This window comes from Oryctolagus cuniculus, chromosome 1, assembly GCF_051225735.1.
Source record: "Oryctolagus cuniculus isolate XC-2025 breed Fujian yellow rabbit chromosome 1, ASM5122573v1, whole genome shotgun sequence".
Classification (NCBI taxonomy): domain Eukaryota; kingdom Metazoa; phylum Chordata; class Mammalia; order Lagomorpha; family Leporidae; genus Oryctolagus; species Oryctolagus cuniculus.
This window is the reverse complement of record NC_142867.1, coordinates 66,759,925-66,780,843: the sequence shown is the minus strand read 5'-3', so window position 1 is coordinate 66,780,843 and position 20,919 is coordinate 66,759,925. Positions and strand designations below refer to the sequence as shown.

General features: G+C 47.8%; 1 long non-coding RNA gene across 2 annotated transcripts; it reads right to left on the bottom strand.

Moving 5' to 3' along the window:
• Window positions 1-2,195: 2,195 nt before the first annotated feature.
• LOC127492147 (uncharacterized) lies at window positions 2,196-18,982 on the bottom strand. 2 transcript variants are annotated; one of them, XR_007921263.3, is made up of 4 exons: window positions 18,913-18,982; window positions 3,836-4,037; window positions 3,122-3,226; window positions 2,196-2,755 (listed from the first exon to the last, which is right to left on the bottom strand). It is a non-coding gene; the product is annotated as an uncharacterized LOC127492147 (long non-coding RNA). The 2 variants fall into 2 exon arrangements; XR_016232740.1 differs by lacking the exon at window positions 18,913-18,982 and adding an exon at window positions 5,202-5,290.
• Between the last annotated feature and the right edge of the window lie 1,937 nt (window positions 18,983-20,919).

Here is a 20,919-nt window from a genome sequence, read left to right as displayed (position 1 = left end):
GCGAGGAGCTGCTCCCCCTGGCGGGCACTGCGAGAAGCTGTAGGCAAGGCAGACTTCATTCCCAAGGCCTGGTCAGCCCTGGCCATGGCGGCCACCTGGGGAGCTCACCAGCGGATGGAAGCTCTCTCTCTGCCTCTCCATCTCTTTATCTCTCTGGGTCTGACTTTCAAATAAAAATAAAAAATAAAAGTAAAAAGACCCATGAATGGCACTGTGCAGCGGGAGGGATTCTGCAGTGGGACAATGGTGGATTACCCTGCACTGTCCCGGGTGTGCCCAGTGTGATCACAGGGGTCCTCCTAAGAGGGCGCAGTCACAGTGGAAGGCCATGTGGGGCGGAAGCAGAGACTGAAGGGCAGCACAGGGAGAAGTCACGCACCGAGGATTACGTGCAGTCCCCACAAGCTAAAAATGGCAAAACAATTCATTCTCCCCTCAGGGCTTCTGGAAGGCACCAGGGTTGACGAACCTTGACCTGAGTCCAGGGAGACAAGTTTCAGGCTTCTGACCACCAGAACTGCAAGAAAATAAGTTGGTGCTGTAAGCCGTTTCGTTTGTGACCGCTACAGCAGTGACAGCAAATGAACGGGCACCTCCTAGGGGCTCGCTGTGCCGGGGTTCTCAGTTCCTTCTTGTCTCTCACTCTCCACGGCAAGGTCCTGGCCTGTAGTCAGCTCCGCAAGCTGCAGCGCCCTTTTCCCAGAGCGGCCCTCTCCCGCGTGTGCCCCGACCCGGGCTCTGAAAACCACACGGGCACCCTCCCTTCCCGAGCCTGCAATGCCATTGCCACACGTCCAATCCCCCGGTGAAGGGGAGCCCCGCAGCAGTGAAGGCGGGGAACCCTACCTGGGCCACGTTCGTGTCTCCCCACTCCCGGCTGTGACCATCGGGAAAGGTTCTGGGGATGAAATCAATGGGGCGCAACAAGAGCTGTGCCAACCCCGGGAACGAGCATGCGCAGTGTCCGATTCGCACAGGTATCCCCGCCCCTGCCCTCACCTTGGGCCGGGCTTGCGTGGCTCCGCTGTTTCCTTTGGCCTTCCCTCCCACAAGCCCACGTGGATATCAGCATACAAGGAGCTCCTGCCCCTCCTGCACTCCCTGGCTTTCGCTGGCGCCACTGCCCGCCCCTGCCCTCCCGCCCCCAGCTCAGGGTCTCCTCCATCTCCTTCACCGCCCACATTCAGTTCTTCAGCGGATCCCATCGTTTCTCAAACCCATCTTCTCCCCCTCTGTCTCCACTGCCCATCTGCAGGCCAGACGGCCGCCACCTCTTCAGCAGATCCCGCCAAGACCCACAAGACAGCAGCCAGGAGGAGTCTGTAGAACCCACGTCTGAACGCCTCCTCGCTGCCTTGCCCAGGAAGACCAGGAGATGGCTGGGTGTAGCCGACGCGGCTGCCTTGCCGACTGTGTCTCCAGTACTGCCCAGGAGGCCACAGCCCCTGCCGCCCAGGGGCTCCTGGACAGTGCTGCCTGCTGAGCAGTGCCACTCAGCTCCACCAGCAAACGAGCGGCAGCCTCCCTCCACAGCCGCGCTGTGACCTTAAGGGACCTGGCACTTGAAGGCTGGCAGAGTCCCTCTGAGGCCTTGGTAGGCCTGAAATCCACAGTCATCATGACAAGCACAAAATGCCACCGGCTTCCGCATTAAATGCCATTTACTGCAGTAAACTGTTTTAAAAGGATTGTTATCATTTCCAGTTTTGAGAAGGGTAAATTATTCATTGTTTCAGTACTTGAACTTGGATTTACAAGAACTGGGGGGTGACCTGGGCCACCCTCCACTGATGACACATGCCGCCCTCGTGGTGGGTCATTAATCAGGGGCGGGCATCTGGGCACTGCTCTGTGTCATGTTTTCCAGTGGGCCAACACATACACTTTTCCTCCCTCGTCTTCAGTGTTTGTGGAAGCTCTTCAGAAACTTGGGGGCCCTAAGCCAGGAGACTGTTGTGGGTCCCTGGGTCTCCGCAGAGAGCTTGGGGCTGAGTCACACCAGAGCTGGGTGGCTAGGGTGAGCGGGGTCCCAGCTCCTCACATCTGAGGGCCTCAAGGCCACATCAGCTGAGCCACAGAGGGCATGGGAAAGAGGTTTGGGCTTGGTAGGAAGATCCTTGCTCCAGGGGGGTCCAGAAAATTCTGAGCGCTCCTGACCCCAGCTTGTACATCTGCTGTCTATCCCCCCACCCCCACCCCCACCCCCACCGCTATGGGGTGCTGGCTCAGCTCGGCTGTAGTCCGACTCCTGCAAGGATGTAAGCCCAGAGCCAAGTGCAGAGAGAGCAGACCCACCTCGCAAGCTTGCTTCCACTACCTGCAAGCTCGCTTCCACTACCTGCAAGTGGCTTCCACCACCCGGTCTCTCCGTCGTCCCCTTCTCACAGGACCGGATGGTGGAACGGGCTGAGGTCTGGGAGTCGGAAAGCCTGGAGGCACGCGCAGGCTCAGCCACGAGCTAGTGCCATCATCCAGGGCAAGTCATGGCCCCGCCTGAGCCTGACACCTTCACCTGCAAAGTGAGATAAAGCACAGCGGCTTGTCGGTTGCGTTCGCGGTTGCGGAAGGATTTTTAAGCCATGCAACCCCTTGCACAAGGCTTGCCGGTCTGCGCATGCGCTGGAGGAAAAGGTCTTTCCTCCCACCCAGATACTTCTGGCCCACAGTCTCAGCACTCGCCGTGTTTGGCCAGCCTTGTCCTGGCTTTCTTCACTTTCTCAGTGGTCCTTGTCACCGGGCGCCCAGGATGGCAATCCTATGAGAGGAAGAGGGGAGGGAAGTGTGCAGCGTAGCTGGTGGGAGCCAGGCCCAGCGCTGCGCGCTTTAAGCAGGTGGTAGTTTCGCTCGCGGCCTTCCTGGCACAGGTGTTTCTCTTGCCAACGGGCCCTGCCCCCCTCCCCAGCGCCCCCGGTGTCTTTAGCGTCCTGGGACTCTGCAGAGGTGCCAGAGACAGAACACGGCTCCTCTTGGCTAGGTTCCAAACTGCAGTCCCCGTAGTCATCAGAGCAAATTGATCCTAACCAAAAACTCCCTCCCCTGACCCTGCTGCTAAAGCCCAGAAGGAAGGCTTATCTTTTAAAATAGAAAAAAAAAAGTGTAATCACTTAATTTTAGCACTCACCATCAGCGATTCCGAGTCAGCAAGCGGTGTAACACATTGCAGCTAATGTATTCTCCCTACAGAAAGGGATGCTCGGAGTCCAGTTCCCGCTCAAACGTAGTCATCCTGCAAGAGATGGTAGCACGAGCGTGGTTCACCCCACTCCTCTCCAGCAAAACTTCCTGTGACAGTCCCACATCCAGGGACAATGGCTCTGGAGGGCCCGGGGTTGAATAGAGTTCAACAAGCGGGAACACGATCCTTAAAGGACCCTCCAGTCCCCAGCACACTGACCATGATCATGATCACCCCGCCCCACCAGCGGCAGCACCATCACCACCGTCACCACAACCACCACCTGCCAGCACCCTCCATGCACCAGGAGAGAGCCCTCCCCTAGCCCAGCACGCGCTTAACACTCGGATCTCTGTTTTCCAGGGCAGACGGCTGAGGCTCAGAGGGGATCGCTCGGGTCACGAGCTCCCCACGGGTGAGAAGCAGGATTCACGTTCACTGACTCCAAAGCTCAGGGTTTTCCGTGGGTATCGTTTCTCTCCTGTTTTCCCTTTCATTGTCTGACCCACTTCTCCCTCTCTTGTCAGCGCCTGTCAGCTGCTCCTTTGCAGCGCTCGCTGACTTCCGGCGCGCCCTCACAATGGAACCTTCCACCATCACGCACCTGTCTTCTCATAGGACGCGTTTCCTCCCGCGGGACTCCCTCACAGCAGCACTTACCATGGTCTGTTGTAAATTCACACCCTGCCGCCGGCCGCAGCTGAGGGCAGAGGCTGTCGCTGCCTCCTCAGTTTCCAGAGAAGGGCTCACACCTTCCTCAAACGATGGTGGGATGGATCGCTGAATGAACAGAACGCATGGTGCGCAGATAGACGGACGGAGAGACGGTGGATCCGTGCCGGAGCGGGTCGGGGAATAAGTGCTAGTAGGAAGTTAAGGATAACTCTGACACCTACGTTCTCAACCCTCTCCATCTCTCTGTCCACTTCACTTCTTTGCTGTCACCTAAAATTAGACCTGGGGCAGGCGTTTGGCATAGCAGAGGATGCCACATCCTACTTGAGAGAGTCTGGATTTCAGTCTCAGCTCCTGACTCCAGCTTCCAGCCGATGCACTTGGGGGGCACTGGCGGCCCCAGTAGTCCCTGCCCACCCACACGGCAGACCTGCGTTGAGTTCCTGGCTCATGGCTCGAGCATGGCCCAGCTCTGGCTGTAGCGGGCCTTTGGGGAGTGAACTGCAGACGGGACATTTCTGTCTCTCTGCCTCTTGGTCTCCCAAATAAACAAAATGTAAAAATAAGCAATTTTTTAATGAAAGTAAGCCTACACAAACCTGATCGCCACCCTACCTGATTCCATCTTCTGTCTTTTCTGACAATGGTGCTGCTATTCCTCCCAGCATCCACTGTACTGATCCCCGCGTTCATTCAGGTGCAACCTTTTGTTTTTTTTTGGGGGGGGGTGGGGTGGGGATGGGGGGCGGGGTATCTACAACGGGCCAAACACAGCCCTTAGGGAACGGAAGCAGAGGGAAGAGTCCAGGGCGGGTCTTAGGGAACTTGGTAGATGCAAGGTGGGAACCAAACAATAAGTAAGCTAAAAATGAATGAGAGAGAGGAGAAAAGAGGGAGGAGAAAAAGAGAAGGGAGAAAGGACGGACAGATGAGAGAGGGAGAAGGAAGGAGGATGGGAGGGAATGGGGGAGGGGAAGGGAATAGCAGCATATGCTCACAATGGTGTCTACAAACTATTGAATCTGTGAAAAACTACAAATTTTAGAAAGGAAATGAAAAAAATCTAAATATGTATTTAGGTCAATTTACAATAAGTCTAACAAGAGTTTACAATGATTTAGCCTTTAATTACTGATTAGATGCAGTTCTATTGTGTTTTTAAAGGTGTTTCTCACTTAATAGAGAGAGCTTCAAATTTATTGAATTCTGCCTTTCCAAAATAATTCTGTAGTATTGCAAAATCTTGGAAATGAGAAAAACCTCATACGCAGTCAGATCTCCTTGTTACGTTAAAAATCAGGCAGATGTGTCACTGGGCCTCGAGACGCGTGAGGGCTTCCAGGAGGGATACATCAGGATTGGCTCCTTCTGTGGCTGGGTATAGTCACTTCTCCTCCAGTACCTTAAATCCGAACATCCTTTCCTCTGCACATCCCCCTCTGAACAGAATGTTTCACAAAATCATAAGGCCCACTGGGCTGTTTTTCTAAAACATTTTATCTTTCAGAACATAGCCTAGTAAGAAGAATGCTTTAATGAAAGAGTTCTAACGTGTAGCCAGGCCTTCTGGTTTTAGTTTTTATATAAACGTCCGATCCTTGCTTCACCTCTGACCCCAGCAGCACAGGGGACACTGATTATCTGCAGGCACACAGTAAGTTAGCCACAGCAAAAGCAGCTCCGAAGGGTAGCACTAAACTATGCTTGCGAGCCTGTTGCTTCAGTGCCACTCTGCTAAGATAGTTACAAAACCAAATGATGTCACCGTCTTGATAAATGGAATTTCCAACGAATTTCAACTAATAGGAAAGGATGGGAGTATAAGTTTTTTTGTTTGTTTTTTGTTTTTTTATTAACTACCACTATATCCTGGAAATATTTATTTACGTATTATCTAGGAAATAAAGTTTTTCTTAGGATAGTTTTTAAAAGCAATATTTCCCCAAATATCAATGTAGCAGTCATTGTGAAAGTAATTTAGAAAATAAAAGATTTATCACTGAAGTACAAAAAAAGAAAAAAAAGGAACACGAGGGGTTGGGCATTTAGCCTAGCAGCTAAGGCACTGGCTAAGAAGCTTGTATCCTGTATCAGAGCCCCTGGCTTTCATTCCCAGGTCCAGCTACCTGCCATGCAGGCCCTGAAAAGTAGCGATGATGGCTCAGGAAACGTGGGAGACCTGCACTGGGGTCCTGCCGCCACCGGTGTCCCTGCTGCAGGCATCTTGGGAGTGAAGCCGTGGATGGAAGCTTGCTCTGTCTCTCTGTGTCTCTCTCTGGCTCTCTAAGTAAACACATCAACTTTTTTTATTTGACAGAGTTAGTGAGAGAGAGACAGAGAGAAAGGTCTTCCTTCCATTGGTTCACCCCCGAAATGGCCACTGCAGCCAGAACTACGCCAATCTGAAGCCAGGAGCTGGGCACTTCCTCCTGGTCTCCCACGTGGGTGAAGGGCCCAAGCACTTGGGCCATCCTCCACTGGCTTCCCGGGCCACCAGCAGAGAGCTGGACTGGAAGAGGAGCAACCAGGCTAGAACCCTGTGCCCATATGGGATGCCGGCGCCACAGACGGAGAATTGGCCAAATGAGCCACGGCGCTGGCCCCAACTTTTTAAAATGGAAAATGAGGATTCCACAGCCCGATGAGTGATCCGCGAGGACACACTATGGTGGAAAGGGAGTAGGGCCCCTCACACCCGACGAGGTCTCCGGGAGGGCTGGCTTGAGGGTGGGAGGTGAAGAGCAAGCTGAAGGCTAAGAAGGAGCCAGAAGGAAGGAACTGAAGAACATCCCGGGACGGGGAACAGCATGTGTGAAGGCCACGGCCTGCAAGAACCCGTGTCTTTAAGCAGCAGAGGCGGTGGGCAGCGGGCAGCAGGCAGCGGGCAGTGCTCTGCGGGCAGGACGCTGCTCACCGACCTGAGCAAGCTCGTGCAGGGCCTTGAAGGCCGTAGAAAGGAGTCCATGTTTTCTTCCAGGAGCAGGGAAGCCACTGAAGAACCTTGAAGAGGGAATGACGTGATCCGTTTGGCAAGGTAGACAAGCAGCTACCCTGCAAAGCCCCAGGCGAGCTGGTTCACAGGTGACTGGCGTCGGGCTGCTGGGGGGCGGTCACCTCCCATTCCACCGGCACAGAGCACAGGGGCGGAAAGCATCCAGACGACATTCTCAAATGTCAGCCACCCTGGCACAAAGATGCGACAGGAGTGATCCAGATCTTTAACAACTAGGCATTCCTTTGGGGTGCCAGAACCGGTTCTGTATCTCGAGTGTAGTGTTGGCTGCATGGATCTGGAGATGGCCTAAAATGTCCCAGAACCATACACAAAGAGGCACCAACAATATGAGTGCATGGCATACAAGTGAAGTGTGTAGTCCAGTTAACTGTGTGGTGCTACCATCAATTTTCTTGCTTTGATGAGTGCCATAATTTAGATGGCACCATTGGGAACTGTGCTGTTTTTGCAACTTGCACATCTCAAATTATTGAAAACCAACAAGTTAACAAGATATGCCATTTCTAAATAAACAATAATCATTACAGAAGAATGCAGAAGAAGTAAACAGAGTTTTGCCATTTTATGAGCAGAAAATCTCAAAAATCATAAAATGGAATTTTTTAAGTATCCAGCAAATTCAATACAATTCCATAAAATGTTTTACCATAAATATTTAGCTGATTCTAAAATTAATATGGAAGCATTAAGGGCAAGACTTCCAATGCCATTTAAGCACCATGAGAACAACGATGCTTATTTTGTATAATTTTATAGCTGGGAGTGCCTGGTACCTAATAGGTACTCAAAATATATCGGGGGGAGGGGCAGTGTTGGCCTAGCAGATAAAGCCACTGCCTGTGATGCCAGCATTCCATGTGGGCACCAGTTCAAGTCCCAGCTGCTCTACTTCCAAAACAGCTCCCTGCTGATGAGCCTGGGAAAGCAGTGGAAGATGGGCCAAGTGCTGCGGTCCCTGCACTTACATCAGAGACCCAGAGGAAGCTCCTGGCTTCTGCCTAGCTCAGCCTAGCCATTGCAGCCATCTGGGAAGTGAACCAGCAGATAGAGGATCTCTCTCTCTCTCTCTCTCTAACATGGACTTTCAAATAAAACGAATATTTTTAAAAATATTTATTTATTTATTTGAGAGGCAGAGTTACAGACAGAGATCCTCCATCTGCTGGTTCACTCCCCAAATGGCTGCAATGGCTAGGCTGAGCTAGGCAGAAGCCAGGATCCAGGAGCTTCCTCTGGGTCTCCCACTTGGGTGCAGGGGCCCCAGCACTTGGGCCATCCTCCACTGCTTTCCCAGAACGTTAGCGAGGAGCTGGATCAGAAGAGGAGAATCCAGGACTGAAACCAGCACCCATATGGGAGGCTGGCGCCGCAAGCGGGGGCTTAAGCTACTACACCACAGTGCCGGTCCCATGAAATAATTTTTAAAAGTGAAACAATCTAATAGATAAATAGGCCAAGGATGTGAAGAGGCAAAACAAGCTCCAATAGAAATTAAGCACATGAAATACCGTGCAGCTTCCACAAGTATTCAAATTCATGTGCCTGTGATGCAACATTTCACTCATCAGATTGGCAAGACTTAAAAAGTCAGGTAGTAACATATACCTATGAGGATATTGCAAAATAGAAACTTCCCCAAGTGGGAATATTAGTTGGTATAACCACTTTAGAGGGAATTTGTTTTTCGTATATTTGAAGAGGCATGTGCTTTGTGTCCCAGCAAGCCAGCAGATGGAAGTTCTGTCTGTCTCTCCCTACTTCTCAAATAAATAAATATATATATATATATTTAAAGAAACAATTTAGGGGCTGGCGCTGTGCGTAGCAGGTAAAGCTGCCGCCTGCAGTGCCAGCATCCCATATGGAGACCTGGCTGCTCCACTTCCAGCTCTCTGCTATGGCCTGGGAAAGCAGTAGAAGATGGCCCAAGGGCTTGCCTCCTGCACCTGCATGGAAAACCCAGAGGAAGCTCCTGGCTCCTGGCTCCGGATCAGCTCAGCTCTGACCATTGCAGCCAACTGGAGAGTGAACCAGCAGATGGAAGACCTCTCTCTGTGTCTACCTCTCCTTCTTTCTCTGTGTAAATCTGACTTTCAAAATAAGAAAGAAAGAAAGAAAGAAAGAAAGAAAGAAAGAAAGAAAGAAAGGAAGGAAGGAAGGAAGGAAGGAAGGAAGGAAGGAAGGAAGGAAGGAAGGAAGGAAGGAAGGAAGGAAACAACCTAACTGTGTCTCAATGGAGGAACACACACCCCCGAGGCCCATGCCACCTACTGCCACTTCAGTCAACGACAGCCTGTGTGTGTGTGGCTGTGTCTGTCCCATATAGCTCGGGTGGGATGGCAGACCATACCATGTAGGTTTGTGTGAGTGCCCTCTGTGATGTTTGCACAGTTCTCAGGACATGTTCCCATCACTAAGTGACAAGGGACCACACACACACGCACATGCACACACACACAGAGACACACTCATACATTTATGTGTGGATGGGTGTGTAGTTTGTATACAAAAGGTAGTTTCTGATACAACAGGCTACTGGAGAGCAGAATGGCCTAATCAGACATTGATGTGTCAGTGTAGATAAATCTTAATTCCTACTGATGAGTGAAAAGGGCACATTCTAGGGGCTTCATAAAGCGTGACGCCAGTCACAAAGAGCTGCACGCACAGAGACCACACAGGTGCTCCACACACGTGGATCTGCAGTGTGCATCCACACGTTCTTCCACACGGTGGTGAGGTTGGAGGAAGGAGAGAAGCAAGTGTGTTTAGCATGGAACTTAGAGTATATCTGTGTCGTTTTATCCAGGGAGCTGCAAAGCCATCGCCCAGGGGCTCCCGCTGGGAAAATCTGGAACACTTTGAGCATCAAAACAAAAAGTGAGAGTAATGGATTAAACCCTTTGAAAAAATTAAGAATTAATGAATCCATACTGTTATAAACAAACAAAGATGCCAACTAGTAAATATAGAAGGCATTATGGAGGTAGAAAATCACTATTTGGCAAATAATATAATGATAATTGTTTTGGGCAATAGCCTCCAATGGTTGTTAAAACTGGTGGATGAAAGTTTGATGAGTAACAGGAGACCTACAGAGTCTCAGGGTATCTGCCTTTAGTATAACATTTGAATATTATACTCAAAGAAAAAATTAGAATATTTAGCTTAAGAAGAGATCAGGGGATAGAATGGTTATTTTCAAATAAATCGTTAAAATGCTGTCATATGGTAGCCTCAAGGAAAGATAGAAATGGAAATGCAAGGATTCTTATTTTGGCCCAATAAAAGGAAGACTTTTTTAGCCTGTGTCTTGGTTCAGGTTGCTTTCTTATTTCTCACAGCCTGGAAGTCCAATTTCATGGCACTAGAAGGTCTGGTATTTGGTGATTGCCTGCTTCCTGGTTTCCATTCTGTCTTCACAAGGCAGAAAGAGTGAGCTCCAGTGTCTTTCTCTTCTTCTGCTTTTTTTTTAAGGTTTATTTATTTATTTGAAAGTCAGAGTTACAGAGAGGCAGAGGCAGAGAGAGAGAGAAAAGTCTTCTATCTGCTGGTTCACTCCTCAAATGGCTGCAATGGCCAGAGCTAGGCCAATCCGAAGCCAGGAGCTTGGAGCTTCTTCCGGGTCTCCCACGCGGGTGCAGGGGCCCAAGCACTTGGGCCATCTTCCACTGCTTCCCCAGCCATCGCAGAGAGATGAATCTGAAGTGGAGCAGCTGGGACTCGAACAGGTGCCCATATGGAATGCCAGCACTGCAGATGGAGGCTTAGCCCAATGTCTTTCTCTTTGTATAAGGGTGCTAATCCCATCACACAAGTTTCCCCTCGTGACTTCATCTGTAGCCAATGACCTCCCCAAAGCCTCATTTCCTGATACAATCCCACAGGGGACTGGGGTTCCAATACATTAGTTTTGAGGGAATAGCAGATAAAGCTACCACCTGCAGTACCAGCATCCCATATGGGCACCGGTTCGAGACCCCACTGCTCCATTTCCAATCCAGCTCTATGCTGTGCCCTGGGAAAGCATTGAAAGGTGGCCCAAGTTCTTGGACCCCTGCACTCACGTGAAAGACCCAGAAAAAACTCCTGGCTCCTGGTTTCAGATTGGCCCAGCTCCAGCCTTTGCAACCAATTGGGGAATGAACCAGCAGTTAGAAGACCTCTCTCTCTCTCTCTCTGCCACTCCCTCTCTATCTATATAACTCTGACTTTCAAATAAATAAATATATCTTTTTAAAAAGCTATTCTAGGATTCCAAGATTCTCAGTTTTTTTTTTTATCCATTTATTTATTTGAGATGCAGAGTTACAGACAGAGGGAGAGACAGAAAGAGAGGTCTTCCATCCATTGATTCACTCACCAAATGGCCACAATAGCTTGAGCTGGGCCAATCCAAAGCCAAGAACCAGGAGTTTCCTCTGGATCTCCCCTGTGGGTGCTGGGGCCCAAACACTTGGGCCATCTTCCACTGCCTTCCCAAACCATTAGCAGAGAGCTGGATCTGAAGAGAGGACCAGCTGGGATGTGAACCGGTGCCCATATGGGATGCTGGTACCACAGGCAGAGGCTTAACCCACCATGCCACAGCACCTGCCCCTAATCTAGGATTCTTACATAATACTCATTTATTCTGGGATTCAGGGATTTATCTTTCTATTATCATGATACTCTAGGATTTAAAATATATTATAATTCTAAGATTCAATCATTATTTTATTCTGAAACCAGAATTCAAAGACTTTGTGATTTGGGTACAGCAGTCACAGCAAGGACACCGAGGCATTTCACTTTAATACTCAGAGTTTCCAAACTGAAAAGGCAAACCCAAGGCCCCTCCTCAACCAAGACGGGGGTCAACTTCCTTCTGGCTGTGTCCCTGGTCAGAATGAGGGGAGGCTCCCAGCATTTCATCATTAAAGATGCCATTTCTGAGGGGGTTTTGGTAGATACCCTTTAACTTGTATTAGGGAAGTTCCAGTTTGCTATGATTTTTAAATAATTAATGGGTGCCAACTTTTATCTTGTTTTTCAAAGGTAGCTATTTGAGGTAATTATATGTTTCTCTTTAATCTGTTAATGAGTGGAGTTACATCTGTTAATAATCCAGTGTTTATTCCTAGTAGAAACACTGCCAAATATCGATAAATTATTATTTTCACATACAGTGCTGAATTCTGTTAGCTGACATTTTATTTAGAAATTTTATAGCAATGATTGGCCTATAATTTTTCTCCCCCATATTATTCTTGTCTAGTTTTGGAGCAACCATCACATCTGCTTCCTAGATTGAAAGAGGAAGTTTTTTTTGTCTTTGTTTGTTTCCATTCTAGGAATGATTAACATAACATAGAAATTACGTGTTCCATCAGAGTTTTGTGTGTGGGTTTGCCTTTTCAGTTTGGAAACTATGTGAGTATTCAAGCGAAATGCCTCAGTGTTCTTGCTGTGACTGCTGTGACCACAGCAATAGGAATTGTACCCCAATCACAAAGTCTTTGAATTCTAGTTTCAGAATAAAATAATGATAGAATCTTAGAATTATATTTTAAAAAGTATCCATTTTGTGGGAAATCCCTACGAAGTCAGGAATTGTATTTTGTTTTATATTCATCTGCGGGTAGATTTTAAACTATTGATTTATTGAACTATTCAGGTTTTCTGTTCATTCTTAAATCAGTTTTGGTAAGATATATTTTTTCCTAGCAAAATTGTCTGTTTCCCCTGGACATATTAATTAGTTCCGTATTGCTGCATAGAAAATTGTCCTAAATGGGGCTGGCATTTATGGCACAATGCTTGCTGAGCCACTGTTGGGACGCCTGCATCCTCTATTGGACTGCCTGGTCCAAGTCCCAGCACCTCCACGTCTGATTCAGCTTCCTGCTAATGCATCTGAGAGGTAACAAATGATGGCCAAGAACTCAAGTGCCTGCCACCCATGTGGGAGATCCGGATGGAGTTCCTGGCTCCTGGCTGCAGCCTGGCCTCACTCTAGCTGTTGCAGGCATTTGGGGAGTGAGCCAGCAGATGGAAGATCTCTCCCTCTCTCTCTCTCTTTCTCTTCACTCCCTCAACCTTTTAATTAAATAAAGGTTTAAAAATAAAATTGCCCTAAAACTTCAATGCCATCTGACTCAAAAATCCAGCAAGTTATTTAAAATTTTTTCAAATTTTTATTTATTTGACAGGGAGAGAGGGAAAGAACCCACCCATTGGTTCATTCAAAATGCAACAGGAGCTAGGAACTCAACGCAGGTCTCGTGTGTGGGTGGCAAGAATCCCATCGCTTGGGCCATCACCAATGCCTCTCAGGGTCTGCATTAATAGAAGGCTGCAGTCAGGAGCCAGAGCCAGGAATTGAACACAGGTACTCTGATTTAGGACATGAGCATCTTTAAAAAAAAAAAAAAAAAAAAAAAGGAGGAAGAGAGAGATCTGAAAGTCAGAGTTACAGAGAGAGGGAGGGACAGAAACCTTCCATCTGCTGGCTCACTCCTCAGGTGGCCACAACTGCCAGCGTGGAGCCAGGCCAAAGCTAGGAGCTTCTTCTAGGTCCCCCACATTAGCAGGGAGCTGAAACAGAAGTAGAGCAGCCAAGACTTGAACCAGTGCCCATAATAGATGCTGGTGTCACAGGTGGTGGTTTTGTCTGCTAAGCCACGCTGGCCACAGACGTGGGCGTCTTAACCAGACTCTAAACCACTCGGCTAAACGCCTACCCCCTTAGCAAGTTATTTTGTGCAAAATTATAAAACTCCTTGAGGATAACTAAGGTGAAACTCCAAGGTGACCTTGGGGAGGGTAATGACTTTTTAGATGTAACACCAAAGTCACAATCCATGACAGAGAGAACTGATAAACTGCGACTCCATTAATTTAATACTTCTGCTCTTCAAAAGACTCTGTGAAGGGAATTAGAGGACAAACTACAGACTGGGAGAAAAGATTTGCCAAAGACATGATAAAGGGTTATCTTAAAACTCAACAAGAAAACAAACTGGGTTATCAAAATGGACAGAAAACCTGAATGGACAACTCACCACAGAAGACACACTGATAGCGGGAAAAAAAAAAAAAAGCACCTGTGAGATGGTCAACATGGTGTCGTTAGGGGCTCATAGGGAAAAACAGTGAGACGCCGCTACACAGGTGTTTGAGTGGCAACAATGGGCAGGCGCCCAGCAGTGCAGGACAGTTGGGCAATTCCCTACAAAACAAAAGGTACTCTTACTGTGTGATTTACCCATAGGGAAGGAAAGCTTTTGTCCCAGAAAAAACTGCACACATGTGTTTTTAGCAGCTGTATAGTTAATCAACAAAACCTGGATGAAATTAAGACATCTTTAAGTGGGTAAATGAATAAATTGGGTTAATCCAGATAGCGGAACATTATTCAGTACCAACAAGATACGAGCTACTGAGTTGTGAAGACATGGAGGAATTTCTTTTAAAGATCTATTCATTTGGCCAGCGCTGTGGCTCACTAGGCTAATCCTCCGCCTGCAGCACCGGCACACCCGGTTCTAGTCCCGGTCACTCCTCTTCCTGTCCAGCTCTCTGCTGTGGCCAGGGAGTGCAGTGGAGGATGGCCCAAGTACTTGGGCCCTGCACCCTCATGGGAGACATGGGAGACCAGGAGAAGCACCCGGCTCCTGGCTTTGGATCAGCACGGTGCGCCAGCCGCAGCGCGCCAGCCACAGTGGCCATTGGAGGGTGAACCAACGGAAAAGGAAGACCTTTCTCTCTGTCTCTCTCTCTCACTGTCCATTACTCTGCCTGTCAAAAAAAAAATCTATTCATTCACTGAAAGGCACAGTTACAGAGAGACAGACAGACAGAAAAGAGAGAACTTCCATCCGAAGTGTCACTCACCAAGTGGCCACGATGGCCCTGGCTGGGCCAGACTGAAACCACGAGCCAGGAGTTTCATCTGTATGTCCCAAGTGGATGGCAGGGGTCCAAGCACTTCGGCCATCTTTTGATGCTTTTCCAAGGCCTTTAGCAGGGGAGCCAGATTGGAAGTGGAGTAGCTGGGACATGAACCGGCACCCATAGGGGATGCCAGTATCACAGGTGGCAGTTTCACCCCCTGCACCACAATGCCAGCCCCCAGGGAGGAATTTTTAAAGCATATTATTAAATGAAAGAAGCCAAAGTGAAAAGGCTACCCGCTGTTTGATCGCACTTATACAACATTCTGTAACGGGCCAGAGTGAGAGCTCTAAGACAGAGAGGCAGAAGCTACAGTGCCTTTTCTGACCTACGTCCACAAGTCGTGAGCCCCGTAGTTGGGGTACCCTCTTGGTTACAGAGTCACCACTAGTCCCCACGGCCAGGATGACCCAGGATGGGTGGCCAGAGTCATGGAGGGCCTCCTCACAGGCTGGCTAGCACACAGGGTTTTCCAAATGTATCGGCAGCAAGTTATTCTTAGTATTTGCCATTTTTGACCCCATCTAAAATGTGGTTGTTTTATATTTAATCACCTTGTAATTTATTTTTCCCCTATTATTTACTTTGGCCTTGTTCTGTGCTATTTCTAACTTCCTGAGCCTACTCACTAGAGTATTTTTAACTTTTCCTTGTTCCTAAAGTATGTAGACTACCAAATTATCTGTTAATACTATCTTTAGCTGTATTCTGTAGACTTTGATATGGACTATTTTTTATTTTCTTTCAGTTATAAATATTTCCTTATTTCTTCTTAACTGTAGCTCCACAATATTTTTTTAAAGATTTACTAGTTGATTTGAAAGTCAGAGTTACAGATAAAGAGAGAAAGGGAGAAGGAGAGGGGGAGAGAGAGAGAATCTTCCATCCACTGGTTCACTCCCCAAATGGCCTCAATGGCCTGGGCTGCACCAGGCTGGAACCAGGAGCCAGGAGCTTCATTCAGGTCTCCCACATAGGTGCAAGGGCCCAGGTAACTTGGACCATCTTCCACTGCTTTCTCAGGTGCTCAAACTGGTGCCCACGTGGGATGCTGGTGTCACAGGCAGCAGTTTTACCCACCACGCCACAGCACTGGCCTCCTATATTTTATTTAGTTATTTATTTATTTGAAAGATTTACACAGAGAGAGGAGAGGCAGGGAGAGAAAGTGCAAGCCCCTATATTTTATTTTTAAACCATGAGTTAGTATAATATTTTAAGTATTTTTTCCTTAATTGCTAAATATGTGTAGGTTTGTGATTATCTTGCTGTTGATTTTTAATATCATTGTACTGCCACAAATGTGCTTTGCAAGGTCCTTGGTTCCTGTTTATGTTCATTTAGTGGCCCAGTAGATGGTCAATTTTTATATATTTCATGTAAATTGAAAAAGAATGTGTTTTCTTTACTGTTGCAAGAAGGGCTCATTAGACCAAGCTTATTCATTGTTTAACTCTTCTACATCTCTAACATTTTATAAGTTTGCTTTGTCAGTTACTTAGATGTGTTTTTTTGTTTGTTTGTTTGTTTTGACAGGCAGAGTGGACAGTGAGAGAGACAGAGAGAAAGGTCCTCCTTTGCCATTGGTTCACCCTCCAATGGCCGCCACGGCCGGCGCGCTGCGGCCGGCACACCACGCTGATCCGATGGCAGGAGCCAGGTGCTTCTCCTGGTCTCCCATGGGGTGCAGGGCCCAAGTACTTGGGCCATCCTCTACTGCACTCCCTGGCCACAGCAGAGAGCTGGCCTGGAAGAGGGGCAATCGGGACAGAATCCGGTGCCCCGACCGGGACTAGAACCCGGTGTGCCGGCGCCACAAGGCGGAGGATTAGCCTAGTGAGCCGCAGCACTGGCTAGATGTGTTTTTTGAACTCTCTGTGGGTGCCGGTGCTGTGGCACATGCAGGTTAAGATGCCAATTGCAATGCCAGCATCTCATATGGGTGCAAGTTCAAGACCCGGCTGCTCCACTTCCAATCCAGCACTCTGCTATGGCCTGGGAAAGCAGTAGAAGATGTCACGAGTCCTTGGGCCCCTGCACTTGTGTGGGAGACCCGGAAGAAGCTCCTGGCTTCAGATCGGCGAGCTCCAGCCATTGCAGCCAATGAACCAGCGGATGGAAGACTCTCTATCTCTGCCTCTCCTTCTCTCTCTGTGTAACTCTGACTTAAAAAAAAATTCTGTGGTGGTGGTGGTGGTGGTGATGATAATGATGGAACTGTGTGTTTCTTCTTAAAATTCTACCAAAATATTCTGTATATATTTTGAAGATATATCATTAGATGCAAACCATGCAATATATTTCTGTAACTTGTTTCTTCTATTTTTATATGATTTCTTTTATCCCTTAGAATACATTTTGTCTTAAAGCCAATTTTATGTGATAATAATATAGTACATCTCCTTTCTTTTGATTAGTAATTATCACATCTTTTTCCAGTATTTATGTGGCATTAGGTTTTAAATGTCTCCTGTGAATAATATAGTTGTATTTTGCTCTGTTTTGTACTTTTCTCCAATCTGAAATTCTTTGTCTTTTCAATCATTAAATTTTTATGAAAACATATTTATTGCAGAGGTAGAGAGAGAGATACAAGGACTCCCAACAGCTGGTTTGCTTCCCAAAAGACTACAGCAGTTGGCACTGGGCTAGGCTGATGCTGGAAGCTTAATAGTCAATCCAGGTCTCCCACACAGATGGCAGGAGCCCAAGTACCTGAGCTCTCACAGCTGCTACCTCCCAGAGTCTGCATCAGCAGGGAGCTGGAGTGCAGAGTTGGAACGGGATATGAAGCCCAGGCACTCTGATGTGGGTTGCAGGGTCTTAGCTGTTAGGCTAAATGCCTACCCCTCATTGTCTTCTAGGTGGAAAGTTTTGGTAATTTACATTTACCCCAAATGCTAATAATTGTGGAAATAGTTCCACAATCTTTTTATGTATTTGTGATTTACCAGGGCTTTAAAAAAAGATTTAATCTGTTTATTTGAAAGGCAGAGTGACAGAGAGAAAGAAATCTTCTATCTACTGGTTCACTCCCTAAATACTGCAAAGGTCCAGGCCGAAGCCAGGAGGCTGAAACTCCATCCATGTCTCCCACATGGGTGGCAGGGGCCCAGGGTCATGAACCATCCTCTGCTGCCTTCCCAGGTGTATTAGCAGGGAACTGGATTGGAAGCAGAGCAGTCAGGATTCCAGCCAGTGCTCTGGTATGGGATGCGGTATTTCAGGCAGCCACTTAACCTGCTGTGCCACAATGTCAGTCTGATCACATTTTTTCTTTGTTGACTTCTAGCCTCAATAACTATTTTTATAAATTTTATTTATATATAAAATATATATATATATAATTTGTAACACCACTTATATTTCCATGTGACATTTTAGGTTAATAAGTTAAGATCTGGGGGCTGGCGCTGTGGGCCCAACTGGGCGCCGGTTTGAGTCCTGGCTGTTCCACTTCTGATCCAGCTCTCTGCTATGGCCTGGGAAGGCAGTAGAGGATGGACCAAATGCTTGGGCCCCTGTACCCACATGGGAGACCCAGAAGAAGCTCCTGGCTCCTGGCTTTTGATCAGCTCAGCTCTGGCCATCGCGGCCATTTGGGGAGTGAACCAGCAGATGGAAAATCTCTTTTGTCTTTCTGTCTCTGCCTCTCTGTAACTCTGCCTTTCAAATAAATACAAATAAGTCTTTCAAAAAATAAGTTAATATCACTACTCTCCTCAAATAAGGACCTTAGAATTCTTTTAAGTCTGACCTCTCCCTCCCAGCTTAGCAGAGTATTTCCCAGATTTTAGTTCTACACTGTCTTCATACACCTCAAAATTTGCAGGCATGGTCAGACTCCCTGAAAACACTAAGGCAGAGGTCTCCAAAGCAGTTGCTCAAACAGGAGAGAAGGCTCTTTCTTTCTCACATCACAGCCCAGAAGTACGCAGCTGGTCCAAGGCTGCTAGGCAGCTCTGCCTCATGGGTCATCCAAGAAAGGTTTCTTCTATCCTGCTCGTCCACGTTCCCCTCTCCAGGGTTAAATCCTGGCACTTGGGCCTTCTTTACCCCTACACGGTACCCTCCAGAAATGTCTCAACCTCCCATGTGACTGATAACTTACCTCTTCCCTATGAGGAGGAAGACAGTTTAACACAGGCAAGTTCTTTTAAGGAAGTGACTGGGAAGTACTTATGGTTCATTGGTTGGTTGCTGCAAGGGAGTTTGGGAAATGTAGTTTCTGACCAAGAGCGCAACTAGGGGGCTTTTATTATTACAGGGGGTTGGGGGACACTGGGCTTTGGGGTGAATACATCTTCAGAATTCCATATCCTCCGATTTTGTTTAGTTTGCAACAACTGGAAGCAACAGGTTCCTTGTTATGGTGAAGATGGACACTACGACAGCCTTATATTTCCCCCTTTTAGCAATTCAGTAAGATTTCAGTAAAGGATGGTTGGGAGAGAAGCTCTTTCTTGCTAAAGTCTGAAGTTTCTTCTGAATGCTTTGGTGTGGCCCACATGTCCACCACTACACTAGCTACTTTGGCAAGGGAGCATCAATCCCCCTGACATAATCAGGTGGGAGTCACATGGTCACCCCTGGGAAGTGGGTAGAGTAGGAGGAACCCCACGAAAATAACACGGCCTGAAAGTGGAGAGCAGTGGTCCTTAAAAGTCAGATAATGAGGCGCCAGTGCCACCAGAATGGAAGATTTATTAAATGTTACATGAGCAAGCCATGTAACAGCTGACCATGAGACTTATCTATTCCTTGGGGTCACTGGATGATCCAAGGAGGTTGTTCAAGTGAATGTATTCTTAAAATCTCAGTAAGGGCTGGCATTGTGGTGCAGCAGGTTAAGCCACTTCATGTGATGCCAGCATCCCATATCAGAGGGCTTGGTTCGAGTCCTGGATGCTCTGCTCTGATATGGCTCCCTGCTAATGTGCCCAGGAAAGCAGTGCCACCCACGTGGGAGATCCGGAGGGAGTTCCTGGCTCCTGGTTTTGTCCTGGGAAGCACTGGCCCTTGCAGCCATTTGGGGAGTGAACCAGTGGATGGAGGATCTGTCTCTCCTCTCTTTCTATTTGCAATCTTTAAAAATAAATCAGATAAAATCTAAGCGAATAAAGATGGAAGATGATGTTGGTCAAGTTGCTAGAAGTTTATTTACACCTCTCCCCATCTCTCTGAATAGCACCTGTGTTAACCTCTTTCTACTGACCACAGTGTTTGCCAATTAATTACTTATGTGCTTGCATCCCTGTTCTCCCGATAAACACTTCTACAACTGAGGGCTCTTCAAGAGCTGGAATCTACCTGTGTCCCACAGGGCCCAAGGCACTTGCTAAATGAAAAAAGGAGAAGTCTCAGTGATTTGCAGCATAGACACGCCTCCCCTTGAATTCCTAGACATTTCCCTTTGGAAATAATTACTGGAAAAACATCAGCCAAATCTCAGGGAGTTCTGCAGGACTGGGGTTGGGAGGAGGAGAAAGTGTCAGTGCGGATTGTGTTGCCTATAGCAATGCCTCCCCTAATGACTGGAAAGCAGCACCAGGCATCATTTAATTTATGGAACTCAAATCTAATCACAAGGAAGCAAAGACCCAAGTACGGAGAAGCTCAGCAGATAACTGGCTAATCACAGCTGTCTTATCATCCTGTTTGAGTTTAGGGTTAAAATAAAATCCTGTGTCTTGCAATCAAATCATCCTAAAAACAAATGACCTCCCCCTTCCTCTCCCAGATTAACTGATGCTGAAAACTCTACCTGTATTGGAAGGGAAAAGAGCTGGCGGCCAGTGGATACAGCTAGGGGTAGAGAACAGGACTGTGCGGGAGCCATAGGTGGAGAGAACCAAAGGAGGGACAGGCGGTCTCCTGGACAAGGTGTCCCAGTTGCCTGCTTGGAAAGCTCCAACCATATGGATCCTGCAGGTGGGCCTTAGGAATTCTAACAGCTGCCATTTCTTGAGCCACTACAATACGCTGGGTGCTATGGTCAGCACGTTTAGGGCATCATCCCATTCTGATTCCCAAAAAAACCCTGCAAATTCAGACTAGGTCCCCTGCTCCTAGATGAAAGTAAGGGTCAGAACGTGCAGTGATTTGCCCCTGGCCATAT